Raw genomic sequence first — 9,187 nt, 5'->3', positions numbered from 1 at the left:
TTAAATATTGCTTGACACGTGCCATTTTTCTATTGCACGAAGCAACCTCAGAACCAGAACAACATTAAACGTGTCGACATGTAAGTCCCTCCACATCATCCTAAAAATGTATCTATCAGCGTATTTGTCTACACTGTCCGTGTAGAGAAATAAAACAAAAACCCTCACTCAAAATTTAGCTTCAAGAAGAAGAAGAAAGCAGAGTAAAAAAAAACTCCATTAAAGATAGACTTTTTAGAGAGAGATAGAGAGAAAGGTTCACGGTTCAGTTTCTTTTTTGTAGAGGAGGGGGCTGATTAAAATGATGGGCGAAGAAGAGAAAACAATAGAAGAAGAATTCTCATACCCAATATTACTGGCAGAAAGAATTCGTAAATCAGTAGAAGAAACAGAATCATTCAAGGTTGAGTGTGCAGAAGTAGGTAAACATATTGATCGATTATCTCAAATGTTACGTTCCGTAATTAGATTATCAACAAATACTACTAATATTAATCAATCTTCTTATTCATTCTATGAACGTCCAATTCGTCGTATAATATCAGAAATATCAAGGAATTTAGAAAGAACATTAACCCTCGTACGTAAATGTAAAAGGAATGGTTTATTTCATTTCGTTACATTTACAATAACATCAGCAGCTGATTTCCGCAAGTTTTTAATTTGTTAGATTCTTCAATTGGTGATTTAAGATGGGTATTGAGTGTTTATGATTTCAATTCAATTGATTCCACTGGTATTGTTCTTTCATTACCTCCTATTGCTAGTAATGATCCTATTTTATCATGGGTTTGGTCTTATATTGCCGCTTTACATATGGGGGGTGTATCTGATCGTGTAGAAGCTGCAAATGAACTTGCTAGTTTAGCTAATGATCATGATCGGAATAAGAAGATTATTGTTGAAGAAGGAGGTATACCTCCGTTACTTAAGTTATTGAAAGAAGGGGCTTCACCTGATTCACAGATTGCTGCCTCTAATGCCTTGGCTAATTTGGCGACGGATCAAGAAAAGGTTAGAATTATTGTGTCGGAATATGGTGCACAAATCATTGTTCAAGTGCTTAATGATTCTACCATGAGAGTTCAGATTGGTGTTGCTAAATTGGTTTCAAGAATGGCAAAGAATGATCCTGCTGCTCAAGAGGAATTCGCTAGAGAAAAAATTATTAGGCCACTTGTTTCTTTGCTTTCTTTCGATACCTTTGTGGATGAACCCAAGTCTTTTCCTGGAAAACCTACTAGCTTTCATTCTTTGGTCAGGATTAATAAGGAGTTACAAGGAGGAGGAGGAGGAGGAGGAGGAGGAGGAGGAAATGTGGGAGGTCAACAGAATCATTACCCGCATTCGAGTTCATCGTCTTCTTTACATTCAGAGGGTAGTTAGTAGCCGTAGCGGGCATGGTAAAAAAAAAGGGAGAATGAAAAACCTGAAGTGAAACATAAGCTTAAGATTAACAGTGCTGAAGCACTATGGATGCTATCGAAAGAGAGTGTTTCAAACAGTAGAAGAATTACAGAGACAAAAGGACTGCTTTGCTTGGCAAAAATTATCGAGAAAGAAACAGGGGATTTACAGCTAAATTGCCTCATGACAATAATGGAGATTACTGCTGCGGCGGAATTGAATGCAGACCTAAGACGGGCAGCTTTCAGGACCAATTCCCCAGCTGCAAAGGCTGTTGTAGAGCAGCTTCTGAGATTAGTGCAAGAGGAAAGTAGTCCATCACTGCAAGTTGCTGCTATTAAATCTATTGGATCGTTGGCTCGAACCTTCCCTGCTAGAGAGACTCGAATTATTAATCCCATCGTGCTTCAGCTTGGTAACAAGAATCCGGATGTGGCAACAGAAGCCGCTGTTGCCTTGGGCAAGTTTGCCTGCCCAGAGAATTTTCTTTGTGTGGAGCATTCTAAGGCGATTATCGAGTATGATGGTGTCACACCTTTGTTGAGATTACTGAGGGCCAGCGATCGGGCACAGCTGCATGGGTTAATTCTCCTCTGTTACTTGGCATTGCATGTTGGTAATAGTGAAGGCCTGGAGAGGGCAAGGGCAGCTCTTGAGGGCGCAGCTCGGTCTTCTTTAATTCAACACCCTTCTTTGAGAGATTTGATTCCCAAGGCCATTTCACACCTTGGGCTGTACCAGGATGGACTTCATTCTTTCAGGCAGTCTTACTCCACTTGAATTTGGCAAGGTGAGTAGAAGAGCCTTCAGTTGGTTATAGATTTCTGAGTACAAGAAACAAATGGTAGAAGATTGTTTGTCAAGAAACAATGTATCATGGTAATGTAGATATTGAATTGGTGGACAGTGTACTTACTTATTATCTTCACCTTATATTTCGATGGCTTGGTTGGAAAATATCCGATAGAATACAACCTTTATGTTTATATTGTTCACCTTTTCTCATTAAACGAAATTGCTTCACCTTGTATTTTCATGCCTTTATTGCAGGTACTTTTCTTTAATTGTTTTATTGCTAGTGCTTGATGATTTTACTATGACAATTCGGACTGCTGTTGCTAATTTAGTATGGAAATAGTCCTGCCAAACCTTCTACTTCTACATTTTTTTCATTGTAAACTACTCTTTAAAGTCTAAACATTTCGAAAATGATATATGGCGCCCACTTTTTTGCACCCATTTGCACCCAGTATTACGTGGCGCCTCAGTGAAAAAGATCTGTTTGATTTTTACTTAAGTATATTTTTAGACTGTGAAAGGTCGCTCTTCTACGAAGACCTTCCCTCTTATTTCTTCTACCATTTATTCTATTTATGAGTTTGTTCATTTCTTCTACCATTTAGTCATATTCTTGGATGGATTTTCTAGTTAATGTTTATATAATCTTGTATTAAGCCATTGAGATGAATTAGTTTACTAAAAACTGCGTCACCTGCAATAATAAGAACAAGCTATTTGTTCTCAATCTAGAACGCGGCTCCAAAACATAGCAGTAGCAGTAACAAGTGAGATTCACCTCTTGAGTATATAATTTGAGGCAAGATATACACACTTGACTACTTAATTATGAGAAGTGGAAAGAAGTTTTTCCTCCTGTAATCCCACTGGTTGGTTTGATTTCCTTAAGAAACTGATGAACTTACAAAATTTTATTGGAATTTCATTAGAAATTTGTGGTTCTTTTGGAGATGCAATTGACGATTAATGATTGCAGTAATTGAAAAGTTGATGATTATCATACTTTTCAACTTCCGTTAATGCTACTCTTCATTTTTCCTCTTCTGTTAGTTTACCCCAGAATATTATATCAAACCTAAGCCGTCAATCCTAATATACGGTTGAGAAATATACGGTAAAAGCCACGTAATACTGGGTGCAAATGGGTGCAAAAAAGTGGGCGTCATATATCATTTTCGTTTAGTACATATGGAAAAATGTACATTTACCGGTCTAATTTTTGAATGGTTTTTTTTAGTAGAAAGGTTAAACTTCATTGAAGAAAAGGAAAAAAGAACAAAGATAAGAGCGCCTAAGCGAGTATCTGAGGAAGGCAAAAGCCGACCGAAAACAAGAGAAAACAACCGCATGACCAAACACAAGGGAGTTAACAGGCTAACTCCCATTACAAAGGCCAGACAAAGGCATATAAATCACAAACCTAACTTCCATATGACAAAGTTCTATTCTAGGTAAGGCTAAGAGACTGTCTTTTTTTCTTGTTTCTCTTTCCTTTCTTCTTGAGATCAGTTCTTTGCAGGACAAGAACTTGAGATTTCTTTCACATTTGAATGGTTAATGCATCAAATTACTGTGACTATGTGAGAACATAATACACAATGGCAATACACGAAATATAGGTAATATATTATACGATTTGGGATAAAATGGCGGTGGTTACTTTAACATGAGTGTTGGGGTAGGGGGTGGGCGGGTAAACAAAATCGAGTTTCTTACGTAAAATAACTAAGAAAACGCAAACAGGAAAAGAGTTCTAATGAAACAAGATTAAAAATGGTGAAGCAAAATCAGAGTATGGATGAATTAGCATCCGAGAACTAAAAGGATGAGGGTGCGAGGAACTGTACAAAAAGAAAAGAAAAAAGATAGAAGTTGAAAAAAAATAAAAGAGCAAATAGGAGTGTGAATGGGTGTCAACGGTTTAGAGATCGGAACTGGAACTACTGAAACAACCCTGTTATGAATGAATAAAATTATTATTTATAATCTTTGTTTCATTAGTTGATAGTTTCCGCTTGTATAGCCTGTGTATGAATGCCTATATTTTTGCTATGTACTTTCGGATTTATGAGATGTTTGATTTCAGTTTTTATTAACCTAAATATTCTATCTCATATTGTGATAGCCCTTATGCTTTGTGTGGCTTTTTGATTTAGCGGGATTACTTTCTATCCCATGTTGGTAGGCTTTATCAAAGGATCATAAGGTGTTCAAACTCATAAGCTTGCGAGAATGATTATATGTAAGCAAACAAGCTTGCGAATATGTATATGGAAATGAAATTGAGGCAGTGAAAATGCCGCAGACTTGATATTATGATCATACTGTTATGAGATACTAATAGTGCAGGAAAAAGGAAAGATGAAACACAAGTAAGAACTTGTGAGGAACAATAACTACACGAAGAGGAATGCACACACTAAAGAAAAAGCCAGAGAAATGGAGAATGTAGGCAATTTAAAGCTACATCAATTTTAGCGTGCAAAATGAGCTAAGTAACGCAAACATTAGCTATACATTGCAATAGATAAGCATTCTCATCATACAAACATCATACTCGCATCATAAAAGCATTGCATAAGCATTTCATAGCATAAACATCGCATACACATTTCATAACATAATCATCACATAAGCATTATATTCGCACAAGTACTTTACAAAACTGTACGGAATAATATTGCAGAACTTCGCAATAATATCGTAGAATTTCGCAGTATTTTTCAGAATTTCGCAGAATTATTCAGAATTTCGCAGAATTATTCAGAATTTCGCAGAATTATTCAGAATTTCGCAGAATGTGTCAGAATTTCGTAGGATTATTCAGAGTTTCGTAGGATTATTCAGAATGTGTCAGAATTTTACAGAATGTGATTATTTCGCAGAATGTGATTATTCCGAACGATATGATCATTTCGCTCAATTATTTCGCACAATTATAAGCAACTTGAAGAGATTATACTATCGCATGAGCACAAAACGTGAGATAGAGGAAAGATGAGAATGAAGAAACAATTCGCACATTCAACATTTTCTCAAAGATTCTACCCTCATAGATAAAGAACAGAGGCAACTACGGATTACAAGAAAAACATTTTATGTTCTTTATCTTCTCGGCAAGAATCACCAAAAATGGAGTAATAATTTCGCATGAATAGAGGCAATACTTATTATTCTCATTCAAGGACGGATACTTCTTACATTTCGAGAATTGAATATTTCTTATACTTCATCAAGGATACTTCATGCTTCTTATACTTCTTCAAGGATACTTCATACTTCGTATACTTCAAAAGATGATACTTCTTATTTACTTCGCAACATTCCGGAACTTCACAAAAGAATAGAGGCAAGTACGTACTTTTCAAGTCCAATATTCTTTCGCTCGTTCCTCCAACGACTATAACAAGGTGGATTTTTCCTTACAGATCGCTCTTCAAGCAATATTCAAGGAAAAAGAGGCAAGATGTAGGATCCGAATACCGCACAACAGTAAGAATTTGTGAAATTATAGATAGAGCCTGCGAAATTATAGAGAGAGTTTGCGAGAAGGTAGCGAATCTTGCGAGAATGTAGTTTGGGCGCGAGATAATATGAGTTGTACTCCACTATATGTGAGCTGTCATCCACTAGGTAGCATCCTATATAAAGAGAAAGGTAGGAGAGAGAAAAGTAACTGGTATTATTATTATTTTCTTATTCTTCCCCAAAAACCAGAGAGAAAGAGAGCTCCAAATACTCATTAATGGAGTCTCAATGTAATTCATATGTAATTCAATGATCATAGTGAAACCTAACCCCGTAGATGTAGATCAAATTGATCGAACCACGTAAATCTTGTGTGTTATTTTCTATTTTCATTATCTTTATCTTTATTTTCATATCAAATAAGTTTAGATCTAGAAATCATAGTCATGATAATACAAGGGGTGTGTTGTAGGATTTCCTGCAACTACACATTCAGAGCTTATCATATTCAGAATTCACACACCCACAATCTTTGATTACCATTGATTCCACGCATTTCTCAGCTTCCCTCCTACATATCAACCCATCATCTCTTGTGACCGAATTTACTCTGGAACGGTCATTGTCTTGATTTAGGCCGGAGTACTACAGATTGATCTCTCGAATCTAAAGCACCCCCTTTGCAGCGGTGCATCTGTGTGAGGTTTAACATTTCGCTCGGTTCGAGGAGTCTCCTCCGTACGGTCGTATCCTCAATTCCTTAAAAACCAACAAATCGTTTTTCCCCATCCACAGATTGGCGACCACAATGGGATACCATTCTCTCGGTTGCAATCTCACAATTTCACAAGATGGTTGATCTCAGGTCAGGTTCAGTTACGAATCCCAACACAAACCGTGCTAGCACTAGCAACAACAACAATCAGAATATCCCGAAGACAATTCCGACCTCCAACACTTATGGTGGTGACATTACTCCTCCTCACGCCGAAGGTCATCCACTGTCGGACGACACCCTGAAGAAGTTAGAGGAGATCCACCACCTACCATTGCTGATCTTATCAAAGCGCATGAGACTCTTGCAAAGAATCAGACTGACATGGCTGCTACACAGAAAGAGTTGTGTAATTATCTCAAAACTCTTACTGACAAGATGTTAGAGAAGACTCAAGAGAAGAGAAAGGAGAAGGAGAAATCCTCATACGACGATCATGAAGTAATTCCAATCCATACAGTAGAAGACGACGAAGTCCACAAAACTGCTGCAGACAACTCATCAGCGAAGGGATCATCGAATTTCATCACTCGCGAGGATATGGAGCACCTCTTGGAGAACCGTGGAAAAGACAAAGCATCGCATGTCCATCGTCATCAACCTCCTTATCCTGCCGCTACGCAGAGGATTCCACTCCCCAAAGGTTACGTTTCTCCAACCTTCACCTTATATGATGGAACTGGCAATGCTCGGGAACATGTCTCTCGTTTTCTCGAAGCCATGGGAGAACATGAACATAATCATGTCGTTCGTCTCAAGGAATTCTCAAAATCTCTGAAAGGCAGAGCATACACCTGGTATAAAAACATTGCGCCAGGGACTATCAACAATTGGGGAGAAATGGTTAACGCATTCTACAGGAAATACTTCTTCGTGTCAGAACAAGTCACCCTCTCCGACCTTGGAAGAATGTTTTAGAGGGTCAGTGAAAATCCCAATGATTATGTGAAAAGGTTCAGAGTCCAAGACCTGGATTGTCATGACCCAAGCGTCACGGAGCAACAACTGGTGGACTTGTGCATCAATGGCATGCTCCCGGTATACAGGGCCTTACTGGAGAACCTTCGATTCCAGACTTTCTCAGAGCTTCACGAAGCTGCGAAGAGGTCGGCAATCACTGCACCCACTCTTTTGGAAAGAGCAAAGTCTACAAAGACTGAGGATTCAAAAGACACTCGAGGAAGCAGACGTTTGATTAACAAGCAGTACAACTTGCAACCTTCAATAAATGTTGTCGCATAAGGGAGTAAGCGAAAAGCGGAACCACAGCACAAGCAGACTTCCTCCACCCCTTCAAAGGCACACAAGAAGGAGAATTCGAAAATCCCTCCTCAGCATACGGAAGATCTAGAAGCACCTGATTTTCCCTGTTCAATGGAAGAAGTTAATGAATTACTCGATGCCTGGATCCAAGATGGTGCAATCAAATTACCTTATGTCAAGAAGGAACCAATTGAAGAGGTCATGGAAAATCCTCGGTATTGCCGCTTCCATAGATACGTCATCCATCCCACAAGTGATTGCAAAATTTTGAAGCGCATATTCAAAGAAAAGGTCGAATCAGGAGAGCTCAACCTGGGGACTGAGAGAATGCACAAAACCCCCCTCCCAGTCAGAACTTTTACCATCTCTGAACCTCCTGTCAAGGAAGCGGTCCAATCTCTGATCGAACATGTCTGCGAGTTGTTGTATCTTTCGAAAGCTCAAAGGAAAGACATGTTTGCTGCACTGAACCACATCGTGTCCGGAAAACTCTGCTGATCCAAGAGACCACCACCGAACCTTCAGCTACCGACAAAGAAATGTATGACTGGGGACTGCTCACCACAGTGCACATTAAAGGAAATGAGTTCAAAAGGGCGTTCGTCGATGTTGGTACCGCTGTCAACATCATCCCTTTGAAAACTCTCTGAGCTGCCGGTATTACTCGACAGGAATCCACCCACTCTCCCATAGCAATCATGGACCACGAAGGAATCTCCAGAGACGCATACGACTTCATCACTCTCAAAGTTACGGAAAGATTGATTTGAACTGAGGCCAAGTTTTTCATAATCCGGGAAGACCCTGGATACGACATGGTCCTTGGAAGAACTTGGATTTATGTCGGAAGGATAACGATGCCTTCAACACATCCTATCATCGAAAAGGATTCCGACAAGGATTCCGAGTCGGAGGACGAAGCAGAGGACGCACCATCGTTTGAACATCTGGAATAAGTAAAAACTCTGATGGGATTTACGCAGGAACTTGGAGAAAATACGCACACCTTTGTCAGAAGGTTTCAAGCTCAGGCAAGTCTTATTCCTCCTCATGCTCCAATATTACCAATGTTCAAATACGCTACTATGGTCAAGGGACTTCTTCCCATGAACAATTTAGCAGTCATCAAAAGCTATGAGTGTGCAACTTCACCTCAGCAATATTACACTCAATGGTTAGGTTCAGAACTTATTCAAATCGGTCACTCCATCGAGAGGTTTATTGCTGAAGACCTGACTAAGCATGATCAACACTATGCTGGATACTCTCTTCCGCGCGAGTGTCCATATGTGCCACAATCGTGGAATTCCGTCCAACAGGGAATTCCGAATCAGCGGAATATATTCAAGGCACGATCGACCAAGCCTAACAAGTTTCACGAATGGGACCTGGTTCTCAAAGAAGTTCAGAGCGGTCTTCATCTACAAGGAACTCCAATTGGGAAGGACCATTCATGGTCTCTAAGTCCGTGGCCGG

General features: G+C 39.2%; 1 pseudogene; it reads left to right on the top strand.

The window, feature by feature from the left end:
• Window positions 1-215: 215 nt before the first annotated feature.
• On the top strand, window positions 216-2,471 carry LOC113282358 (annotated as a pseudogene).
• The last annotated feature ends 6,716 nt before the right edge of the window (window positions 2,472-9,187 follow it).

Source organism: Papaver somniferum, chromosome 5 (genome assembly GCF_003573695.1).
Source record: "Papaver somniferum cultivar HN1 chromosome 5, ASM357369v1, whole genome shotgun sequence".
In the NCBI taxonomy this organism is placed as follows: Eukaryota; Viridiplantae; Streptophyta; class Magnoliopsida; order Ranunculales; family Papaveraceae; genus Papaver; species Papaver somniferum.
The sequence above is the reverse complement of the archived record's forward strand: the minus strand, read 5'-3'. Positions and strand labels throughout refer to the sequence as shown.